Raw genomic sequence first — 14221 nt, forward strand, 5'->3', positions numbered from 1 at the left:
CCCTGTACATGCCTCCTGAGCAGAAATGGGCTGGATGGTAGTAAGTGTGAATGGTAATGTTATCCCCAATGCTGATTTCCTGGGGAAGGAAAACAGTTGAGCTGTGGCATTGGTGGCTGTACTCAGGATGGATCTTATTAAGTGGAGGGCATCGGGGAGGACCTGCTTCTGGGAGATGGGTAGACCCTTGGGCTCTAATGCTAGAAGGACTGCCTTCCATACCATAGCATTCTCTCGCTCCACCTGGCAATTCCCCTGGGGATTATAGCTTGTAGTTCTGCTGGTAGCTATGCCCCACACCAAAAGGTACTGTCACAGCTCATCACTCGTAAAAGAGGACCCCTGATCGCTGTGGATGTAGCTCAGGTACCCGAATAGGGTAAAGATGTAACAATGGCCTTGGGCATATCTGGACAGGGGATGTCAAAGGGAAAATGGGAGAACTCATCAACAATGTTGAGGGAGTACAGATTCCAAATGGATGAGGGCAGAGGCCCCTTGAAATCCACGCTCAGGTGCTCGAAGGGTCGAGTTGCCTTGATCAGATGTGACTTGACGGGTCTGTATAAACATGGTTTGCATTCAGCACAAACCTGGCAGTTTCTAGTCAGGGTCTGGACATCATCGATAGAGTAGGAGAGGTTTTGGCCTTGACGAAATGAAAAATCCTAGTGACCCTGGGGTGGCAGAGGTCATCGTGGAGGAAATGAAGCCAGTCAGATTGTGAGCTGGCGCACGTCCCCGGGACAGGGCATCCGGGGACTCATTGAGCTTCCCAGCCTGTATAGGATGTCTTAATTATAGGTGGAGAGTTCTGTCCTCCACCGCAGGATTTTATCATTTTTGATTTTACCCCGCTGTTTGTTGTGGAACATGAATACGACTGCACGTTGGTCAGTCAGCAGGGTAAATTGCTTACTGGCCAGGTAGTGCCTCCAGTGGTGCATTGCCTCAACGATTGCCTAGACCTCCTTCTCAATGGAGGAGTGTTGGACCTCAGGGCCGTGGTCGGTGTGGGAGAAGAATGCTACCGGTCTGCCCACTTGGTTGAGAGTGGCCATTGGGGCGAAATCGGAGGCATCGCTCTCCACAATGATCAGGTCCATTGTGAAACAAGACTCTGTTACAAGAATGTTTCAAAGCATTCTTTGTTCTTTCTCAATGCAATGTTGTACATCTCTTCCAATAAATGGAAGCGGAGCTCAGCTTCAAGATTAGTGGGGGTGCCTTGGACATGGTATTGAACCAAGACTTATTTGATCTAAAGAAGGTAATATTTATCGCACAATCAACATCACTTGTCATTACTACACTGATGTTTTTGTAAGCTTTCTGCAGCAATCTGACTGCACCTTTCTATGTTATATAGTGATTGTAGTTCAAATACCTATAGCGTGTTCTTCCACATAGATTAGTCATGGAATAGTGCATCACATGGTAAAATGGTGTTGCCCTTGTTAAATTCTGATTTACCATCAAAAATACTGCAGGAAACATGGGATTTTTATTTTCTGAGGTAAAAACTCACTGTCCCACCTATTTCTTAATTTTAGGGAGCTAGTCCAAGTTCAAATACTCCTTCGATCTTAGGATCTCCCAAAAAATAAGTACACTCAATATCCTCTGGATCTATGTGACATGGGTGGGGGAGGGAGGGTTAAACTAGATTGACATGGGGGTGGAGTGGAACCAAAGAGACAGTTAGTGTGTAAGTAGATACAGCTGGACTTTTTACCCCCTCCATAAATCTTCGTCCGCGAAGCCAAGCCAAAGAAGAAGAGATACAGCTGGTAGGGTAAAATTGCAGCCATGGGGATGAGTGGCATACAACAAGGACACAATCAAAAAGTGATAAATACAGGGCTTAAGGTTTTGTACTTACATGCACACACCATGAAGTTGATGACCTTGTAGTACAGCTGCAGATTATGATGTTGCCATCATGGAATTGTGGCTGAAGGATGGATGTCATCAGAAGCTGAATGTCCAAAGATACACAGTGTATTGAAAGCATAGACAGGTAAGGAGAGAGGGTGGTGAGGCTCTGATGGTAAGGAACAACATTAAATCATTGGAAAGAGGTGACATAGGATCAGAAGATGTAGAATCATTGTGGACTGAGTTAAGAAATGACAAGGATAAAAAGACACTTGGCAGTTGTATACAGATCTACAAACAGTAGCTGGGATGCGGACAATAAATTACAACAGTAAATAGAAAAGGTGTGTCAAAAGGTTGTCATGGGGGATTTTAACATGCAAGAAGATTTGTAAAACCAGGTTGGGACTGGATCTAAAGAGAAAGAATTTGTAGAATGTCCATAAGATTGCTTCTTGAAACAGCTTGTAGCTGAGTCGACCAAGGTAATAGCAATTCTGGATTGGGTATCGTGTAATGATCCAGAGATGATAGGAGAGATCAGGGTTAGGGAACCCTTAGGAGGCAGGGATCATAATATGATAGAATTCACCCTGGAGTTTGAGAGGGAGATACTATAATCAGAGGTGTCAGTGTACCAGTGGAACAAAAGAGACGACAGAGGTCTGAAAGAGGAATGTGGCAAAGTAAATTAGAAAGGAACACTAACGGGGAGGACAGGAGAGCAGCAATGCTGGAAGTTTTGTGAGAAATAAGATATAGAACCACTGAAATTATCTGCAAAGCCTGTTTCTTTCTCATTTATTTGTTTTACAGTAGGAGGTTATCACAACAATGTTTTAGTTTGATGACCTTCCATTAGTTCTGATGAAAGTTCATCAACCTGAAACATTAACACTATTTCCTTTTCAATAGACGTTTCTCTTTCAGATTTCTAGTGACTAGTATCTAGTATTTGTTGCGTTTCAGTCAATAAGAGAAATCAATAACATGAGAGAACATTGCAATAAGTGCTGAAGATACAATAGAACACATATATATTTTTCAAAATTTATTGACATTGTAATCAGAATCAGAATTTATTGCGATGAACATGTCATGAAATTCATTGTTTTGCGGCAGCATCACAGAGCAAATATTGCTGTAAAATTACTGTGGTGCAACCACTGTATTGTATGTATTATATGAACTGGCCCGCCCTCTGCACCTGTGACACCTCCCTCCAGGAAATTCCTATAAAGCCTGTGGCGTCTAAACTCCTCCCTCAATACCTGCCTTGGAACCGGGCCAGCCAACATGTGAGCTGTGTTGATGTCTTAAGGCAGGGGTGTCAAACTCAAATTCACAGAGGGCCAAAATTAAAAACTTGGACTAAGTCGTGGGCCAAACTAAATATTTATTGAAAATTTTCAACAACATCTGCATGTTTCCTCTTCTTTCAACATATGTAATGTTAAACTTTTTCTTATTAAAATAAATGTTTAATAATAGTTTTGGTTAAACTCTTTCCAGAAGAAGCATTAATAAATGAGAAATAAAATATAAAATAAAGTTTGCTGTAAAACCAGACTTCTTTTCATCTCCTCCACCTTCTGGAACTTTTGCTTCTCGTTCAGATCCTTATACCTGTCCTGGTGTTTCGTTTCATAGTGTCGTCGTATGTTATATTCTTTAACTACAGACACGCTGGCTCCACACACAAGACAAGCAGGTTTGTCTTTTAAAATGATGAACATGTAGTCTGCCTCCCACCTGTCTTGAAAGGTCTTGTTTTCTGTCTTTCGTTTGGCCATTTTTCGTAAGGGGTTTATTACGTGTGAGTTGGGCGACAGGTCACAGATGCTAATGACAGTAAAGAGAGGAGGTGGGGGCGATTAGCGGGCTGACGGGCCGGCGCCAATGCATTTGCAAAGCATTCTGGGATTTGTACTGGCGCGGCGGCCAGCGGGCCAGCTCTAATACATATTTGATATGATCTTGCGGGCCAAATATAATTATATCACAGGCCAAATTTGGCCCGCGGGCCTGAGTTTGACATGTGTGTCTTAAGGTGATTAAAGCCTGTTAATCATGACTCTCTGTCTAATGTGGTTGATTGATAGCACTAAAATTTAATCACTTTAAATTTTTGGGCATGGACAAGGCAATACGGGCGGATAAACTGGACACTGACCCTAAAGATCTGGAGGCTTCAGTTAAATTTGATCAAAGGATGCACTGCCTCAGCGCTTTGATAAGATGCAATGACGTGCAGAGTGAGGAAGACAAATGAGATCTATTCTTCGTTCAGGTTGGCCACCGAGTCTTCCACATGATAGAGACTGCACAACTTACTCAGTCGCAATGGAGCTCCTGCAGAAACAGTATCAGACCCCAACGAATGTCATTCATGCCAGATTCCTCCTGGGCAGTTGTAGACAAGTGCCTGGTGAGTCAGTCGATGAATACCTGTGGGTCCTGTGGGAGCTGGGGCAAGCCTAAGACTGCTGAGAAGTTGTTGCTGCTGCCCATCTAGAAGGCCTGATACGCAATACATGTGTGTTTGGGTTCAAGTCTGATCACGTCAGGCAGAGACTCCCGGAAAAGGCCGATCAAAACCTGCAAGAAGTAGTTGACCTAGCTAAACTGCTTGAGATAGCACAGCTGAACACAGAGGTCATCTCCTCAGGGAACGCAGCCACCACATGGGGAGTTTGGGTGCTGCCATCTTGGGATGCGGGGTCCCAAGTCACCATCGCTGCCATCGAGCACCAGAAGTGCTACTTCTGCAGACACGTGAAGCATCCCCGAAAGAACTGCCCAGCCTGAAACACTACATGCTGCACCTGCAGGAAGAAAGGACACTACGGAAGGTATGTAGGTCCCAACCTTTCTCCAGCAGTGCTGCATACGGCCAGCAGCTGCTGCCATCTTGGAGCATGCCATTTCCGGTTGCAGAAAACAACTTGGTGGGACCATGGGGGCATCAAAATGGGACAGCATCACTTCTATCATCACTGCCAGTGGCAAGGAGCAGCACCGCGTGCACAACATACGGCAGCCATTTTGGCAGGTGCCCCCAAACCAACTATACAGTAGTGACTCAGACCATGACCAGACATTGGCCTCGATTACCCTGGATCAGGAGAGCCCATGTCAACTGGCCAGGGCCATGATGTACATCGAGGTAAATGGTCACATCACAAACTGCTTATTTGATACAGGAAGCACCAAGAGCTTCATTCATCCAGTCACAGTGCAGCACTACTCCCTTACAGTAACCCAGGCACATTGTAAAGTCTCCCTGATCTCCAAATCCCACTTGGCTGAGATCCGTGGTTGCTGAATCATGGCACTGACTAGTACGGAGTGTAGAGAATAGGAACTTTAAACTCCTTAACATGCCACAGCTCTGTGCACCAGTCTTACTGGGACTGGACTTCCAGTGCCAGCTAAAGAGCATCCAAATGCAGTTTGTCGACCCACATCCACAACTACAAATTCTTAAACCACCCAACCCCCCTGCCGAGGAACATGACATGGTCTCTCTACCCTATGGGTCCCACCACCACCCCTGACTGCAAGCTGGTCACCACCAAGACGGAGCCTTCATCAAAGCAGAAGTCATTCGGTTTCTGGCAGAGGGGATCATAAAACCCAGCACCAACCTCTGGATGGCATGTGATGGTTGTTAAGAGTGGAGAGAAACACCGCATGGTGATATGACTACAGCCAGACCATAAACCATTTCACCCAGCAGGATGCCTACACTCTTACCTGTATCGCCAACATGGTAAAAGAGATTGGCTAGTTCTGGGTCTTCTCAACTATCGATCTCAAATCAGACTATTACCAACTACTGATCCATCTGGAGGACAGCCCATTCACTGCCTTCTAAGCAGATGGCTGCCTCCACCACTTCTTCCGTCCATTTCGGGGTTACCAATGGTATCTCTGTCTTCCAGAGGGAGATGGACTAAATAGTGGATGACTATGGACTCAAGGCCACATTTCCTTACCTGGACAATGTGACCACCTGTGGCCATTACCAGTAGGATCATGATGCCAACCTTCAGAAATTTCTCCAGGTGCCCAAAAGCCTCAACCTAACAAGAAGTGCATGTTCAGTACTTCATGGCTAGTCATCCTGGGTTGTGTGGTGGAGAATGATGTCATTGGGCCTGACCCTCACCACATGCACCCCTTGTTGGAACTCCCATACCCTCAAGGCCCTGAAAAGGTGCTTGGGCTTCTTTTGTATTACACCCAGTGGGTCCCGAATTACACAGACAAAGCCCGCCCCCTGGTGAAATCTACCACCTTTCCCTGTCGGTGGAAATCCAACTAGCATTCACACACATCAACGATGACATCGCCAAGGTGGTGATGCATGCTGTAATGAATCCATCCCCTTCCAGGTGGAGAGTGATGAGACCAAATTTGACCTGGCTGCCATGCTCAACCAGACGGGCAGGCCAGTAGCTTTCTTTTCGCGAACCCTCCAGGACCTCGAACTTCGACACTCAGCCATTGAAAAGGTGACTCAGGCCATGGTGGAAGCACTAGCTGGCCAGAAAACCGCTCATCCTGCTGACTGACCAACGTGCAGTCACTTTTATGTTCAATAACAAACAGTGGGGGGAAATTATGAATGACACGATCCTGAGGTGGAGAATTGAGCTATCCATCTACAATTACAAGATCTTGTACCGGCCTGGGAAGCTCGACAAGCCTCCCGAAGCACTGTCCTGGGACATGTGACAATGCACAGTTGGACCACCTCCAAGTCCATCCTGGGTTGACCAAGCTCTACCACTTTGTTTGAGCCCTTAACCTTCCCTACTTGGTTGAGGGTATCAGGGAACTGACATGGAGCTGCCGGTCTATGCCGAGTGTAAACCCCATCTCTATTGGCCAGACAAAACCCACCTCATCAAAGCCACCTGCCCCTTCAAGCGGCTGAGCATGGATTTCAATGGCCCCCTTGCATCCACCAAAAGGAATGAACATCATTGAAGAATACTCCAGCTTCCCTTCGCCATCCCCTTCCCAGATGTGTCCACGGCCAAAGTCATAAAGGCACTGCATAGTTTATTCACTCTGTTTGGATACCCCTGCTATGTCCTCGTCTGAATGAGGAGTTGCGCCAAAACCTGCTGGCCAAGGGGATGAGAAGGACCATGGGTTATAACCCCCAGAGGAATGGCCAGATAGAAAGGGAGAGCGCCACCATCTGGAAGGCAGTCCTTCTAGCCCTCAGGTTGAAAGGCCTACCCATCTCCCAGTGGAAAAACATCCTCTCTGAAGTACCCCATGCCACCAGGTGCTCCTCTGCACCACTACTTATGTGACACCACATGAAAGCCTCTTTTCCTTCTGCAGGAACTTGGGTTTGGGAACCACATTGCTGTCCTGGAGTACTGCTCCGGAGGCATATCAGATACCACAAGACTAACCCATTGGTTGAGAAGGTCCACCTCCTCCACACAAACCATCAATATACTTATATGGAATACCAGGATGGGTGGTAGGACATGGTTTCTATCCAAGACCTGGCGCATGCAGCAGACCACTCGACCAACCAATCAACATCCCCTCATGACCCCACTTTTTGCACCTAACACAGCGCCCCAACCCCTGACCGAACAACCCCACAGTCCTACTAACCTCCTTCAGCCACTGGAGGCACAGCCTGTGGCGCAAGACACCGTCCAGGAACCAACGGCTGTGCCATACCAAACCTTTTTTTTTTGGCGTCCGCCATCTTCAGCTTCTTCTTTCCCTCCACCCCCCCACCGCCCGCTCCCATACCAAACCTTATGATGGTCACAGCGACAGACGAGACCACCGGACAGGCTGAACCTGTAATAAACATTGAATCACTTCACCCCACCTGACTTGGTTTCAAAAGAAGGGGTGAATGTAATGTATTGTTTGTATTGTATGTACTGTATGGGCTGGCCCACCAAATGAACCTATGGCTCCTCCCTCCCGGAAATCCCTATGAAGGCTGTTACACCCAAACTCCTCCCTCAATACCTGCTTTGGAACTGGGCCAGCAACATTTGAGATGTGTTGATGTCTTAAGGTGATTAAAACCTATTACTCACCATTCTGTCTAATGTGGTTGATCGATAGTGCTACAATTACATTTAAAAATAAATAAGTTAGTGCAAAAGAAGAGAAAGTGAAGTAGTATCCATAGATCATTGTCTATTCAGAAATCTGATGGCAGAGGGGAAGCAACTGTCCTTGTGCTGCTGGCCATTTGCTCCCAGGCTCCTGTACCTCCTTCTTGATAGTAGCAGTGTGAAGAGGACATGGCTTGGGTGGTGAGGGTCCTTGAAGATTGAGGCTTCCTTCTTAAGACCCCACCTCTTGTAGATGCCTTCGACTGATGGCGCAGGTTGAGTTCACAACTCTCTGTAGTTTTTCCTTGTGCTGTGCATTGGCCCTCCATACCAAACAGTGATGCAATCAGTCAGAATGCTCTCTAACGTCCTGTAAAAATTGCAAGAGTCTTTTATTTTATACCAAATCTCCTCAAACTCCTCACAAAGTATGGAGAGCATTCTTCATGATGGCATCAACATGGAAGCACCAGGACAGATCCTCAGAGATGTTGGCACCCAGAAACTTGAATTTCTTAACTCTTTCCACTGCTGACCCTTCGATGAGGACTGGTTTGTGTTCTCCTGATTTCCCCTTCCTGAAGTTCAGTGTTTTGCTAACATTGAGCACAGGGTTGTAGTTGTGGCACCAATCAACCTCCTGTCCACTTGCTGATTGCCTTCTGTGATTTTGCCAATGACCATGATGTCATCGGCAAATTTGTAGATGGCATTTGAATTGTTCTGAGCCACACAGTCATGGTGTATAGTGAGTAGAGTAGTGGGCTAAGCACACATCCTTGAGGTTAATCAACAACAATATATATAATTTTCAAGAAATTTTATTGTGAAATCGAATTTTTCAACATTTCTGAACATGCTTCCTTGTCACTTATCTGGTCTTCACTACCGAAGTCCTTTCCTCAGCATCTTACATAACAATTCTGATTACTTTAGCAAAAGTAACCTGTTTGCAAAAAATTGTAATGTAACATTGTGATAAGCAAATGTTATTTCCTGTTATGCAAGAAGTCTTTCTTGTTTTTATGTAAATGATGTGTTTACTCTATAAAGTGAAGAGTCATATGTCAAATATAGTGGGCCCAACCACACAGAGATTCATTCCATCAGAATTCAGGAGTAAGCACTGGGGAGGTATCAGAGATGTCTATCCAGGAAATACTCCCGAGGTCTAATGGCCCCAACTGGGCTCCCATTAAAGATGCTTAGGCCCAAGTTAGAGGAATGAAGTTATGTGGGAGAATAATATTTACATGGAGCAATGAAACAATGTAGTAACAGAATAAATGGTGCAGCATTGCAGTGAGAGAGTGAAAGTTGTTCCTAATGGTCCTTATGGAAGATTGTAAAAGCACAGTGATAGACAGTAGTATGCCAGAGAGCTTGGTGAAGGATTGTAGTGAATAAGTGATACCATAAAGATTTGTCTATTCAGTATAGATTAGAGAAGCTCCATGAATTCTCTTTCTATATTTGAATTGCTTGTTTTCCAATATTATTAATGTAAAATTCTAACATCATGCTGCCAGTATTTGCATTCTAAGATTTTTATCATAAATGAAATTAAAACAGAAAATTGCGAGATATTCTCACCAGGCAAAGACCTTTGGAGAGATAAACAGACCCAATATTTCAGGACGATGAAATTATATTCAGGTTTTTGATTGCTTTGCTTTATTTTTTTGGTCCTAGTCAAAAGCTGATCAGCTGATAATTACAAATATTTTATAAATTGAAATGAGGGGGAGATTGAGAAGGAATTTGAGAGGTAGCATTTTTACACAGAAGGTGGTCAGCGTGCGAACAGGCTGTCAGAGGAGGTGGTTGAGGCAGATATTATTGTAACATTTAAGAGAGATTTGGGCAGATACCGAGGGATATGGACCAATGCAGGCAGGTGAAATTAGTATGTGTGGGACATTTTGGTCAGTGGGGCAAGGCTTTCATGCTCTATGACTGAATGGTCTCAACCTTTGTTAATTAATGATGTGCAAGGGAAGGGTTCTGTGCATACGATGCACTGTTGTCAGAAGATTCTTCAGTATTGTTTTGGTATTTGGGCCACTGAAGCTCTCTGAAAAAGAAGCACGATTCATGGTAATGGATGCTGATTATAAATTCCAGTTCTGAAATTGGAAAATTTGAGAATGATATTAAACATGCAATACAATATCACTGCCATGTTCCAAAATCAATTGCAAGTTCTTCAAATGGCTTTTTTTAAAAATAATTCTTGTGATAGGCAGTTTGGTGATGTCTCCAGAAACCCAGTAACCAGATGTAGCTGTAGCAATGAGAAACAGATCCTACACTAGCTACTGAGCAACTGATTGACACCGCGTATCCAGTATTTAATGATCATACTGCTGAAGTTTCCGCAGCTAAAAAAAAAACCAGAAAATAACAAGGATAAATGAAAATGGATCGCAACAAACCAAAACCCAGTGGGCAACTAAGAATGCAGTGATTAAGGTCAAACAGAAGTTCAAAGATCATGTCAAAATAAAACTTCAAGGAATGCAGTTATAATGTTCAACAGCTGTAAAATTTGCATCCCTACCATTTTAAGAGAATAACACAAGGTCTTGATCTTCTTGATAGTTTTCCCTTTTAAAATTTATGGTAGTATGCATATTTTTATGACTTTAACAAATAGATTTAACCCTAGGAATGGAATGGATGCTGGAATGGAATTACTGCAAAGCAGAAGATTTGGAGTTACCAAGAACAAAATGAAATTTGATACCAGGATTATCAAAATCTGATGCACAGTTTACAAATAAAATGATCAAATTAATTATAATAGTGATTTTAATCCTATTTGCCCATGAAGTTAAATTTCTGTTCACACACGCAAGAGTGCAGGCAAGGGCATCTGGAAAAAATGCAGATGTGAATTGATGGGCACTGATTTCATCCTCCTTTCATGCATCAACATTTTGGTCATCCCTGCTGTATATTGCTTCTCTACCCTTTATATTAGATCTTTCTGTAACAATCTCTGCCAGGAAGGATATTTTGATTATTATGTTGTGTGCTATAAGGCATCTAGGTTAGTAACAGAAAAGAGTGCAGAATTTGGTCAGACCAGGGCCATATGTCTTTTACAATTTTGAACTGGTTTGATCCATTTTGCAAACTGACCTTCTGTATAGATTTGGTGAAATTTGCTCAAGGGAATCAAAGAGCAATGGCTTCCTCAGCCCACTGTGATGCCTGCTGTTGCCAGTTGATCAGTTAACATTAGCAATTAATTTAAACAATTTCACTTCATATTTGTACAAATCACTGAAATATAAAGTATCTCTGATTTATTTAGTTCTAATCCTATTCTTCAGAGCATTCAATTCAACAGAAGATAAATGAAATGACATTACTTATCCAAAGAGGGAGAGAGACAATTTTCTCCATGTTTGGAAAGTTGAATGAAAATTACATCATCCAACACAACTTCCATCAAATGTCAACAAATATTAACTATAAACATCATTATGGAGTCCTTTCTGGAATTATCCACAAAACCATTAATCTTCCATTCATCTGCAGGTACCATTTTAACAGTTTATTATCCTTTACCAATTTACACCAAGCTAATCGATTAATTGCTTTTGTATTCCATAACATTTTCTGGTGCTGAAATTCCTCACCAATCCATTTGTATACTATCACCTCCTTCAAGGTTTCTCTTGGTCAGAAACCTGCCCAGTTCACCGAAAGGACAATGAATTATACTCTAGTTATGTTCATCTGAATACCCAGAGATAAGCTAGCCTGCTTTGTTTACATTGGCAGGTGCTATTTGTGGTTTATGTGGCTGTCTGAAGCAGCTGTATAATATAGCTCTTCTATGAAAATACTTCTGTCTGTTTCCTGTGCTTATTACACAAATAGAAACAGATGCCGATGTTTACTCTGCTTAAGTGAATATCTTACCAACCTTCTTTACTGTTCTAGGTGTAGGTTCAATTCAGCAGAGCGAATTCGCTCATTATTCCATTCAGATAAACTGTCAAAACACAGGAAAGTTACTTAGATGGATTGGACAGTGCATTAAAGCATGTTGGATGAAAGGTGTTACATAGAAGAACCAGGAGCATTGAAAGGTATGTTTCTCACATCACATGTGATAATGTATGGAACAGTAGGAAACACAGAAACAAAACAATGTTACACAGTTAATCCAACATCTGAACAGCTTAACTAAAGATGCATTATATTGTTACAGAAGAAAATCTCTATGCTACTAGACATGACCATTAAACAAGACTGAACAGTTTACTTTGAATAAATTAATTTTAACTTTGCCATCGTGTATAGAAAAATAGACATATGTCGTTTTACCTTAAGTAGATTCTTACTTTTGTGGAATTATGTAAAAACACATAACCATAAGTTGTAACATACCTGTTGAATATCTTGCTTTGTTCAGCTGGTGATAAAAGTGAAAATTTCAACTCCATTGATGAGCTACTTCCTTTACCAGAGATGCAGAGAAAGAGACAGTATTCACTCATCGCAGATAAATTCCAAACCCAGCTCTAGGGCTGGAGAGTATTCATTGGGTTCTGGCAATCTGTTTCAAAAGAGATCAAGAGACTGCAGAGATATCATCATGTGCCTCACCGTGTAACCATCTCTCTGAGCAGCCAGACTACTGACTTTCTGCGCATCTTTCTGAGCAGCCCAGCTCCAAGCTATTAATATGTCAGATATAGAGCTTGGTGAAATCCCCTGGTCCAGCCCCGGGCTTGCTCAGAGCCTGCTCAGTCGGAGTTGGGGCTGCCCCAGTCACTTAGGGGCATCACCTACCCACTACCCAATGCTGTTCATATCTTGATTGCATATGTTTGGCATGAAACTGGAGGCTGTTGAATTGAAAGTCATCTCATTTTGAATATTTCCCTGTCTGTATTAGCCTGTTAGAAAGTGGCAAGTCTACCACACTATTCCTGGGGAATTTCTTTAAAATTAACTGGATTTTTTTAACGATGATTGATTAAAATTAATGAAATTTCCCACATGTTGATGAAAAGAAAACCAATAGTTTAGATTTGAAAGGAAGTTGCAAGATCAATTTACATGAAAATAATTTAAAAAAAAGACTCAATCAGGAAAAATAATTCTTGGTAAATATTAAAACCACTCTCTTACTTTATCTCTACCTGTGAATGTAAATTAATTTACTTTATCAAGACAAAAGTGCTTTACTTTTGTTCATTTAATGTACTTACTTAAAATATTGGTGTGCATTTATTTAGCACCTTAAAAACCTTTCAATCAATTGATTGTACTTTTCAGAAATGTCCCAGTCATTCTACAATGAAGTGTCAAAAAGAGCTTTAAAATAAATGGCCTCGTAAAGTATTATAAAAAGAAAATGAGGAAAGTACACACAAATTCCAGCAACGTCTATGGAAAGAGACGGAGTTAAGTCTTCAGGGATGTTTTATCAGAATTATTTTACTTAAATTCCTATCACTTGCAAAACTTTGCATTTGACCAACTGATGTTTTCGATTCAAATGCCTAAGTGAAGCACTCAAATAGACAGTTAAGATTCCAGTTTAACATTTATTAATAACTAATATTCTATAGACCACTAGGAAATTGGCCTGTTTATATGCTCAAACTACGGAGAGGGGGGTGGAACTCACAAACCTCCATTAACTGTACCTCATTATTAAAGTCACGAGGAATTAACAAGGTCAATTTTAATTAACCGTATGATTGTACATCTTGGGCCTGTGCAAAGCATATGAGTGTTGTCCACCATTTTGGACCTACGTAACCAACTTGAAATGTGGCAAATTTCACCTCTGGCCAAATAAAAAATTAGTAATAGATATTGTAGTAGGTCACATGATTTCAATAGTACATTTTGTTATATCAGGCTCACGATTTTGATTCTTGATTTACATGCAAGGAATGCTTTAATTCAATTGTCCTTTCCCCTCCAAATATGGATAATGTTTTCCTCTATAAAGTCCTTTCTGCTGGTACCAAAATCTTAGTGTTTGGAATGCTCATATCACTGTCAATGGATTGTCTGTAGAGTAATCCACAAATAATAACAATTCTCCTGTTCATCAAAGAAAATTAATCCACCAATTCTCATTTACTCTTTTCATAAATATACATCCACTTCCAGAAACTTTAAAGATTAAGATATATTCTGAGTCTCAATATTAGTCCAATAATGCAAAATCCAATTTTGCATACAGCATTTTAAATGAC

General features: G+C 42.1%; 1 protein-coding gene across 2 annotated transcripts in view; it reads left to right on the plus strand.

Annotated features, from left to right (window-relative positions):
* Positions 1-14221, plus strand: part of LOC138740537 (coagulation factor V-like) — a 122319-nt gene that overhangs the window by 21764 nt on the left and 86334 nt on the right. For both annotated transcript variants that reach the window (XM_069893337.1, XM_069893338.1), the window contains one exon: positions 11943-12091. The gene's annotated coding sequence lies outside the window, so the exon portion shown is untranslated. The remainder of the gene's footprint in view (positions 1-11942; positions 12092-14221) is intronic.

The sequence above is a fragment of the Narcine bancroftii genome, chromosome 8 (genome assembly GCF_036971445.1).
Source record: "Narcine bancroftii isolate sNarBan1 chromosome 8, sNarBan1.hap1, whole genome shotgun sequence".
NCBI lineage: Eukaryota > Metazoa > Chordata > Chondrichthyes > Torpediniformes > Narcinidae > Narcine > Narcine bancroftii.